This window comes from Cupressus sempervirens, chromosome 6 (assembly GCF_028749045.1).
Source record: "Cupressus sempervirens isolate cs-2001-9-10 chromosome 6, ASM2874904v1, whole genome shotgun sequence".
NCBI classification, from domain to species: Eukaryota; Viridiplantae; Streptophyta; class Pinopsida; order Cupressales; family Cupressaceae; genus Cupressus; species Cupressus sempervirens.
The window spans coordinates 459,653,319-459,664,068 of NC_143123.1; the positions used below are offsets into that span (position 1 = coordinate 459,653,319).

At 33.0% G+C, this 10,750-nt stretch overlaps 1 pseudogene; it reads right to left on the bottom strand.

Moving 5' to 3' along the window:
- Positions 1-421: 421 nt before the first annotated feature.
- LOC149553052 (NF-X1-type zinc finger protein NFXL1 pseudogene) lies at positions 422-2,027 on the bottom strand (annotated as a pseudogene).
- Between the last annotated feature and the right edge of the window lie 8,723 nt (positions 2,028-10,750).

Below are 10,750 nucleotides of genomic sequence, written 5' to 3' on the forward strand. Positions count from 1 at the left end.
CACCTTGGTGTTGCATTTGTTTCCCCACCTACACTATGTCTCCCCCAAGTGGTGCCATGTGCTAGATCGATGGCTATGTATAGGTACAATCTCTTTTTGGCAATTTTCAAACAATTTTCAAGGTTTTTTAATAATATTTGCTAGTTTTTGAGTTTTTAGGTTAGAATCTAGCTAATCTAGTACTTAATCTAGAATAGGATATGAAATGACATATAGTAGTTAACTCTAACCATGTACCAAGAGTAAAAGCACTTTAAAAGGATAGTGATTATTTTTAACCAGAACTAGGATCAAGACATTTTTGCTTTCTCAAATCTGTAACATAAGCCATATCTATTCACTCTCAAATTTCAATAAGAAAGTTTAGTAATCCTACTTACTATGGACTTCTATTTCCTCAACCGCATAGAGAATGCATCTTTTACCGCCAACTTGAAAGTTTTTCAACCCTATGAACCCCATTGACATTCCTCGTACAAGTATGCATTCCACATTGCCTTGTTTTACCACAAAGTTTGTTACATTTTATTTCTTGTGAACCACAAGGAACATTTCCAAGGACTACATGACTTCCTACACATCCTTTTGCAACACTCACTGTGTAAGGAGGGCACTCTCCAAGATGGCAATTATGAGTTGTAGGATGTCTGCATTGCTGGGGAATGGAGTAAGGATATGGGCATGAAGGAATAGGTGTCCCACATGGTACTGGAGGAGGAGTTGACGTCTTCCCACATGCACAAGATAGATTAGTAAAAATAGTTTCAAGACATGGAGGATAGTGGCCACTATGGAAAAGTTCCTAGCAGTAATGTTGACCACATCTCATCTTTTACCCACAATGCATGACATAAATGTGGATCCCAATCCCTTGTATAGATATCAGACTCGCCTCGATGTGATAGAGAGCAACATTTCTCATTGCATCTATGTCTACCACAGTTTTTCTTCTATCCACAAAACCTTTCACACAAAAATTCCTTGTTATCCTCTATTACTGACATAGTTTTTCAACAACTTACTTTTCTAGAAGAAGATCCACATTTACACTTTTGATCCATAGAAACAAGACAAGGTGGGTAGATTTCTTGGTGACAAGAACTTAACCGTGTGTATTTCCCAAAAGGAAGAAGCTTTTCACATACTTCTAAACATGTTGGCACAGGGTCTAGGCAACTCTTTCTTTGATTGAGCATTTGTGTTTTGCCACAAGGGCATGTTTTTAACTTCTCGAGTAGTAAACCACATTGTTTACATTCTCCTGGATGACATCCCAAGCTACAATAGTGATTTTGATAAGAAATCATCTTCATACAAAGACTCTCGCATGCATATACACCACTTTTCCACTCTACTTCACCATGTAACTCTAGATCCCCACAAAGAATCATCTACTCTTTTTCCCCACAAAAGCAAGAGGCATTTATCAAAATAGTGCATGAATCACAAGGACCTTCATGAGATATTTTATTACACCAATGTCGACCATAGGTAAGAAGCTTCTCACACACTTGTCCACATGATTCTATTGATTTTTTATCAGAAAATCTCCTTGTAATGGTTTTTTTTCCCACATGGGCATCGTTGAGGTGCAGTCATTGCTATGCAAGGAGGACATGGGCCTGGGTGACATTGGAGTGTACAACTATGAGGGTAGCAAGACATTTCCTTCCCTTTATCAAGTGACTTTCCACATGGCTCTCCACATGGTGAGGAGTCAAATAGAAATCATTGGAAGGGTTTTGCATTTTCCCACAAAAACAATAATACTAAAGATCCTCTGGTCTTGAATACTACATCGATTGACAACCTGGACATCTCCAATTTTAACTCTGGCTTTTCCCAATAGAAAAATCTATGGAAGTTGGTGCTCGTGCCCACTTCCTTATGCAATGAAGGTGAAAAAGTGCATAGCAACTATTACAAGACCATATTGCCATTGATCTTCCCACCATTTCATAGCAAATCATGCATTCCACCTTACTTTTATGAAGCTTATGTTTAATCTCCTACACAAGATTTGGCAAGTTTGGTCACTCCAAATGAATAACCTTCTCACCTTCCTCTTCAATAGCGGTCGAGCATAGGCCACTGATGATGGAACATGGTATCTCCAATCTTGGCTGCTCCTTTTGTTCATACATCCAACTTCTTCCATCTCTGATCTCTTATGAACTATAGATGGCAAAGGATGCTTCCTGTCATTCAAGTTAAGCATTAATATCAATGAAAAATCAAAATGTTACCTATCAAAAAAAAAAATTTGTGGTATTGATACTTTAAATTTCAACAATTACAACAAATGCATTTATTAAACCCAATGATCAAAAGGCTTCCCAAATTCACACACATCTTAGAAATATAGTTGTACATTTCAGAAATATATTTGTGCATTAACAAGTATCAAACATCCCAATTTATTTGCAAACAAGAAATTCACTAAATTTGATCTATATGCTCAATACATTGTTGAAATCCCAATTAGCCTTATATATAACATACTGGCAAAATTTACAAAGTCTCTAAAAAATAAAAATATAACACAGTCCAAGCCATGAGTGATCAAAAATGAATCTAATCAGAGAAACTCAGCTACACTAAGCAAAATTAATCCCATGTCAAAACACAAAATAAAATGAAAAATGAAAAGAATAAAATTGAGCTCACACACCCAATCTCCTTTGGTTTAATTTGTCTTGTCCAGAAAATATAAGAGCAAAATGCATTTAGGGATAACAAAAAAAGTTGCCTGGTGTTATTAGATGGACTTGAATTATGCTCTAGTGGAATTGAAAAAAGAACATCATTGTGCAACTTCCTATATTTATGTTTCTTCAATATACCAAATCTTGATGAGATTGATCTAAATTCCAAGCTAAATTGGTGTATCACTCTTGCCCAATCTAAGAGAAATCCAAGTCTTTGTAACATGTTTTGTAGAGAGACCTGAAAGGATGATCATATTTCTCACAAATGCCTCTTAAGAGAATTTCTAACTGCTCATTTCACTTCACTCTCTAACAGCTCATTTCACTTTAGTAGGTAGGCAATATGAGCAAAATTGTGTTTGCTAACAACAAATCAGCTTCCTTGGTCTTATTTGGACACATTTGAACTTATATTCTTGCGAAATGAAAAAACCACCTTTTTGCAATTTCCCATATTAATGTTTTCATCAATTTGATAGATCTTTATGAGTTTGGTGTAAGTACCAGTCAGCATGGGGCATTGTTTGCAAACTTTAGAAATATCCAAATCTCCCTCCTATGTTCTACAAGAGCATCATTAATTAGTAATCATACACTCACTTGGGAAGTGGAAACTGAATTTGTGCATGATAATTTCAATCAAATAAGTCAACATGTGTGCAGATATTCCATTTTGGGAGAAGGCATCATATTTCCTAGTCATGTTTGAACATCTTGAATACACCCTTGCATTATCCAAAATGGTATGTAAAAATATAACTATTTAGATAAATTTCATACTATAGTTAATTAATTATTTATATTAGTGTTCCTAGTCAGAGACTACCCTATTGGTACAAACCCAATCAAACAACTTAAGCACATCCCTAAACTCAACTCCACTCCAATAAAACATTAAGAGCACTAAATTACAAAGTTAACAAGCTGACAAAACTTGCCAAACTCTTTGTTAAAGGGTCAAAATCCGAAAGAAGATAAAACTTGAACTGAACATACATACATACACATATATATAGCCTATAGCATAAATCCCTATATATATATATATATATATATATATATATATATATATATATATACATACATACATATATACACACATACATACATACATGTGCATATGCAATCTTATCACCTTGAAAACTATATTTGATCCTACTAACTAGGAATAGCTATTTGTTCATTTTATTGTACCTAGTCTGATGAAAATTCTACAAGAATTTTTAATCAACCCAACTAATCAGAAACTAGACCAATTTAACTAGATTGTGGCTTGTTTCTTTCTAAAAATATCTACTATGATATATTTTTCTAACATTTCTTGCCCATTTTTCCTAGTCTGCATTATTTTTGTGTAAGATCTTGAGTTAAGTCAATTAGCACAAGTTGAGTGAGTTTTATTGTTTTATTATTTGGATTCTAGAATATGGGCTTTTTTTATCATTGGCTTTGTTCAAGTCTTGATTTTAATGAAGTAACAAAGTGGTTTTTAGGGTGGAAAGGACTATATGATGAAGAGGAAAATTGAAAACTTGAATGTTGAAATGCTAAAATCATAGCTATCAAGGATCAAACACCTATGGCAAATTTACAACACAATGTGAAGTTGATTTTAGATATAAACAAAAAAAACATGACAAAAATCATTCCCCATTTGTTTTGATTATGGAAAGTTGTGTGCAAAAGAGGGTGGAGAGCTCCAAATGAGGATAGAGAGCTCTAAACAATGGTGAAGATTTCATTCTCATGCCCTTATGATCGCTACATTTTGTTGTCATGCCCTTATGATCTCTACATTTTCTTGTCATTCCTCTTGGTGGAGATTAGTTGAGATCTAGGATTTCATTATCATTCCCTTGTGATCTCGACATTTTTTTGTCATGCCATTGTGTTCTTCATGCCCTTGCTTTGTGATTTTTTTGTCATGTCATTCCCTTGTGATCTTCATGCCCTTTGCAACACTACAACATTTGGAGTCAATTTGCAATGGTGATGTAATTTGTGGTGTTCGAGCCCAAATGTAGTAGTGCTTTCTCTATGATTTTCTTCAAGGGGAGAAGAGGTACCTATGTAAATGTTCTTTTCTTTTCCTTCTTAACATGTATCTCTTATATTTCGCCCTATAGGTGATTAGAGAAGCTTCTCTTTGTGTATATGTATGTGTATATATACATACATACACACACATATGTGTGTGTCTATGTATGTATGTATATATAGAGAAGCTTCTCTTTATTTGTATGTATGTATATATATGCATACATACACACATATATGTGTATCGATATATGTTTGTATGTATGTATGTATGTATGTATGTATGTATGTATAGAGATCTCTCTATTTATATACATTCATAGTCACACACACATATATGTGTATGTATATATACACACATATATATACATACATACATACATACATATATATATATATATATATATGTATGTATATACATACACACATATATATATATATATATATATATATATGTATGTATATACATACATATACAGAGATCAAAAGGGCACATCAATGAGATGTAGAGATACATATATACATACATACATTTGCATATGCAATTTTATCACCTTTGAAAATTGTATTGATCTTTACTCAATCACTAAGAGATAATATAATTTGTAAGTACATATTTATACATACTTAGTTTGGTATGAATTGTTTTGATTGAATTCATCTAAGGAGATTGAGTCTACTCATGATGATAATGGTTCCATATATTGGGTCTTTAGAGGAGAGAGACTTATAGAAGATTAGATGTTATTTATGGATATGGGATGATTCATTTGTGATGCTAATGTATCCTCCTCCATATTGAATTTCTATATCATAAATTTGCTAGATACAAAAAATTGGACTTGGTCTTCTTAAATGGTGGGATTAAGATAGAAACCTCAAACAAGGGTTGCATGCTTTGGTGGGGTAGGAGGATGATGGTTTTGTGAATGGCTGATCAGGAAAGTTGCAGAAAATCAAGGTGCCAGTTGCAAGTAGTTTCATTAATTTGATAAGGGAATCAGCTTTGAAAGTGAAATGATATAAATGGCATGTCCATCCTTATGATAGACGTCTCTATCTCATAATAGAAAATTACTTCAAATGACAAGTGAAAAATTATTAAATATATGGAAAATCAAAAGAATATTCACCTATAATATTTTTGAAGGAAAAAAATATAATTTGGTGGAAAAAGCCATGAGCTATGTGGCTCCACATTGTGGCTATTCCACTATCCAATAGTGAAAACTCTTCACATTAAGTATGAAGATCTTGAAATTAAAAAGATAACTATCATAGATCTATATTTGTATTTTAGTGACAAAAAATATATAGTCTAATTTTAAGAAAAATAAGTCTTAAATGTATATGATTAAGTAAAATAAACAAGAGTACTAGCTGTAGGTATATAATTCTAGTATTACTAATTATGTTAAACAAAATGTTTAATATAACAAGTATGAAGTAACATAAATGGATCATCTGGTCAATCCTATTATGACTTAATGTGAATGCATTTGATCATTACCTGGATGATATTGTGCACGAGATCTTTAGTCAATCACCAAGAGATAATATAATCTATAAGTACAGATTTTTGCATACTTAGTTTGGTATGAATTAATTTGATTGATTGATTGTGTGAATTCAAGACATGAATGATTAATTTAATTCAGCACAAGTACTATGAAATTTTGTATGTATGCATGTAAACTAGTTCACATAGTGAACAGATTTACATACATATATGCTTACAATCATCATAATCTATTCTCCTTGAATTTGACCAAAGCTATTATATATGAACAAGAGATACATTTTTAGAAGTAAAAGAAAATAACATTTACATAGGTACCTCTTCTCCCCTTGAACAAAATTGCAAAGCAAGGGCACAAAGATCACAAGGGAATGGTAACAAAGTCCTAGATCTCCATTGATCTCAACCAACATTCAGAGCTCTCCACACTCATTCAGAGCTTTTCAACCTCTTTTGCATGTAGTTCTCCACAATCAATCAAAAAAAATGGGGAATGATTAATGTCATGTTTTCTTTTCTTTTTTGTTTATAATCCATAATCTAAAAGATTATATATACATACATACATGAAAATAACAATGCACTTTCTAAGAGTTTACAATTGTTCAACAAAATTAATATTTTACAAGAGAATGCATTTGAAGAATTGTTAGCTCAAAAGCAAGAACATGGTGTTGAAATAGTACAAAAAGTGCTTGACATGAGAGGTCCACAAGTGAGGGTGTTGACCAATCTTGAAAACTTGAATGCTGAAATGAAAGCTATTGATGATCAAACACCTATGCCAAAGTTACAACACACCATGAAGTTGATTTTAGATAAGGTAGAGGTAGATATTCAAAAGTTTGATAATCAAAATTTAAGGCACAAGAGTGAAGGAGAAGGAGTGTCTTTAGAAAGAAAATGAGAAGGACGGCTTTAGAAAGAGACTACATGGTAGAAATAATAGCTAGACAACATAGAGGATATTATGGGAGCCACTGGATAGAATCTACGAAAGTGTTGTGGTATGTACTATGACATTGGAATCACTTGCAAGTGTCTTTGAGAATTTATAGTCCAAATACCAAATGCTTATAAGAGTGTTTCAAGTATTGGAATAGTCTCCCTATGATGATACCAAGTATCAAATTCTTATAAGAGTGTTTCAAGGTTGGGAACCACTTCAACATCATTTGCATGGTTTAGAGGTAATGTCATTGTGGTAGAGGCTTCTATTAGGGAATGAGCCTCATGATTATGGTATTTACACAAAAGAAAAACTTGCTTCTTCAACTCCTTACACTCAACTCTTCACTGAAGTTATTCTTCAATTCCTTACATATGCAATTTTATCACCTTGCAAAATTTTATTTGATCCTGCTAGCTAGAAATAGCTAATTGTTCATTTTATTGTACCTAGTATGATGATAATTCTACAAGAATTTTTAATCAACCCAGCTAATCAGAAACTAGATCCATTTAACTGGTTATGGCTAGTTTCTTTCTAAAATATCTACTATGATATGTTTTTGTAAAATTTCTTGTGAACTTTGCCCATTTTTCTTGGTCTTCATTATTTTTGTGGAGGATCTTGAGGTAAGTCACTTAGCACATGTTGAGTGAGTTTTATTTCATATTTATTTGGATTTTGGAATATGTATGTAGTTGGATCAATTTTTTTGTTGTGTAGCTAAGATATAATAAGCACCTTAAAAAATATCTCTAAATATACATGTTCAAAAGGAGATATAAAGAGATACCGATTTAGAAGGAAAAGAAACCAACATTTACATACCCTTGAAGAAAACCACAGAGCTAGGGCATGGCAAATGAAATCGCAGAGCAAGGGTACAACATGGTAATGAAATCATAGAACAAGGGCATGGAATGGAAACAAAATTGTAGAGCAAAGGCATGGCACTAAAATCACAGAGCAAGGGAGTGGAAATGAAATGTAGAGATCACAAGGGCATGGTAACCAAATCGTACAGCAAGGGCATGACAACAAAATGTAGAGATATATCTCAAGAACAAAATGTACCAAGCACGTATGCATAATCACAAGGCTCATTCCCTTGCAAAAGCCATGACCTAGTTAAATATACATATATATCAACCCAGCTAATTAGCAACTAGATCCATTTAACTAGTTATGGCTTGTTTCTTTCTAAAAATATCTTCTATGATATGTTTTTGTAAAATTTCTTGCAAACTCTACCCATTTTTCTTGTTCTGCATTATTTTGTGGAGGATCTTGAGGTAAGTCAATTAGCATAGGTTGAGTGCATTTTAATTTTTTATTGTTTGGATTTTGGAAAATGTATGCAGCTAGATCAATTTTTTTGTTGTGTAGCTAAGATATAATAAGCACCTTTAAAAATATCTCTAAATATACATGTTCAGAAGGAGATATAAAGAGATACCCATTTAGAAGGAAAAGAAACCAACATTTATATACCCTTGAAGAAAATCTTAGAGCTAGGGTATGGCAATGAAATTGCAAAGAAAGGGCTCAACATGGAAATGAAATCACAGAGAAAGGTCATGGCATGGCAACAAAATCACAAAGCAAGGGCAAGGCACTAAAATTACAAAGAAAGGGCACAAAAACAAAATGCAAAGATCACATGGGCATAGAAACCAAATTGCAAAGCAAAGGCATGGAAGTGAAATGAAGAGATCACAAAAATGAAATTGTAGAGCAAGGGTACAAAAAAGAAATGTGGAGATATATCATAAGAGTGAAATTCACCAAACACAAGGGTGTGATGATGTTCAGAGCTCTCCACCCTCGTTTGGAACTCTCCACCTTCTTTCGCACATAGCTCTCCACAATCAAAACAAATTGGGAATGATTTATGCAATTTTTTTATATATATACTTATGCAATTATCACAATTATGGTGCTTACATTGGTATTGCAATGGCATCGGGGAAAATTGCAAAACAAAAAAAATCACCACAAATTAGACTGCCATTGCAAATTTTCATTGCAATTTATCCCCAAATGTTGTACTGGATATTATAAAATCTTATAAATCATTTGATTGCTCTAATTTTTCTTTTATTAATGACATGTTGTATTTTTGTCAATACCAAAGAGGGATATTATTGATAAAAATTATTCGATTGTATATTGTCATTGATGTTACACAAATTATATACTCTTACCAAGCATTTCTAGTTGAGACTAAGTTAAGAAGACTCCAATATTTGCCAAGAAAAAGTTCAGAAGAAGAGAAGTTCAAGGATTCCTATGTAAAATGAGTTAGGTTAGTTACCAAAGGAGTTCACTGTAAACTAAGTTGGGTCGGTTACCAAGGAACTCAATGGTGACTGAGTGACCCAATTTTAATCGACCTTCAGCAGATTAGTTTTATCCATTTATTCATTTATGCAAGATAACTCAATGGATGTTATTTGTTTGTTTTAAAGGGTATTCAAGTTGACTTGACATTGGGTTTAATATATATGAAAGGTCAAGTTATGACTTATGCATGAGAAATTGGTGAAGATGATAAGATGAAAAAAGAGAAGGATATATGATTAAGGGCAGAGTGTCCAAGGAGCTACAAAGAATATTTTGATCAAGGAGGATTTAGAGGATAAGCTAGAATAGTGATCTAAATCTAGAATCTAGTTCCTTCATAAATCAAGTAAATCATTTTTGCTCTCTAACAATTGTAGCAGTGAAGAAATCTCTTAACAAAGATGACTTAACAGTCATTTTGTAAATCCTCTAACTAGGTGGCATTTCTAGATTGAAATTTCTTAACAAGGCCACTCCTAATAGGGTGATTTAAATCCTTTAAAATAGTTACACCTAAAAATGTTTTTTATAACCTTTGATAGGGTTGGCTCCTAACAGGGCTCACTTCATAAGTGTGAAAAGTTGTAACTAGTTGCATTGGTGGTTTTCCCAAATTGGGTTTCCATGTTAAATTTTTGTGTCTTATGTGTTCATGTTATTTTCTTATTGCTTTATCTTTCTACAACTAAGTTACTAAAGGTTAGGAAAAAATAATTTATTAGATTGCTTTGTTAACTGAGTTACAGTGAATATCTAGTTCTAACCAAGCTATGAGTTTAAAGGAAGTTTGTATTAACATATAAGGGATTTCGTCTTGTTCTAGTGGTAATTGATTCACCTCTCCCCTCTCAGTTACTCTTATATTTCCAAAAATTGTATCTTTTCTTCTTCTTCTTCTTGTACTTGGTATCAATTAATGATCTCGATATGTGATGTTGGTATGGATGAGTGTCTTTTTGACTTTTGTTATCTTTTTTTATCAGTAGTTTGTGTTCCCCTCAAGGTAGATTTGGCTATGATTCCTTACCTAGGATTATTTTATGATTTTATTATCTTTGAGTGGATTGTAGATTATCTCCCCTACATAGTGGGAGTGGGAGCCTAATTAGGTGATCACGTGGTTGGGAGGTAGTGTCTTCTTACCATTTGGCTCCCCCTTACATTTCTATCTATTGGATGCTCATCGATACAATG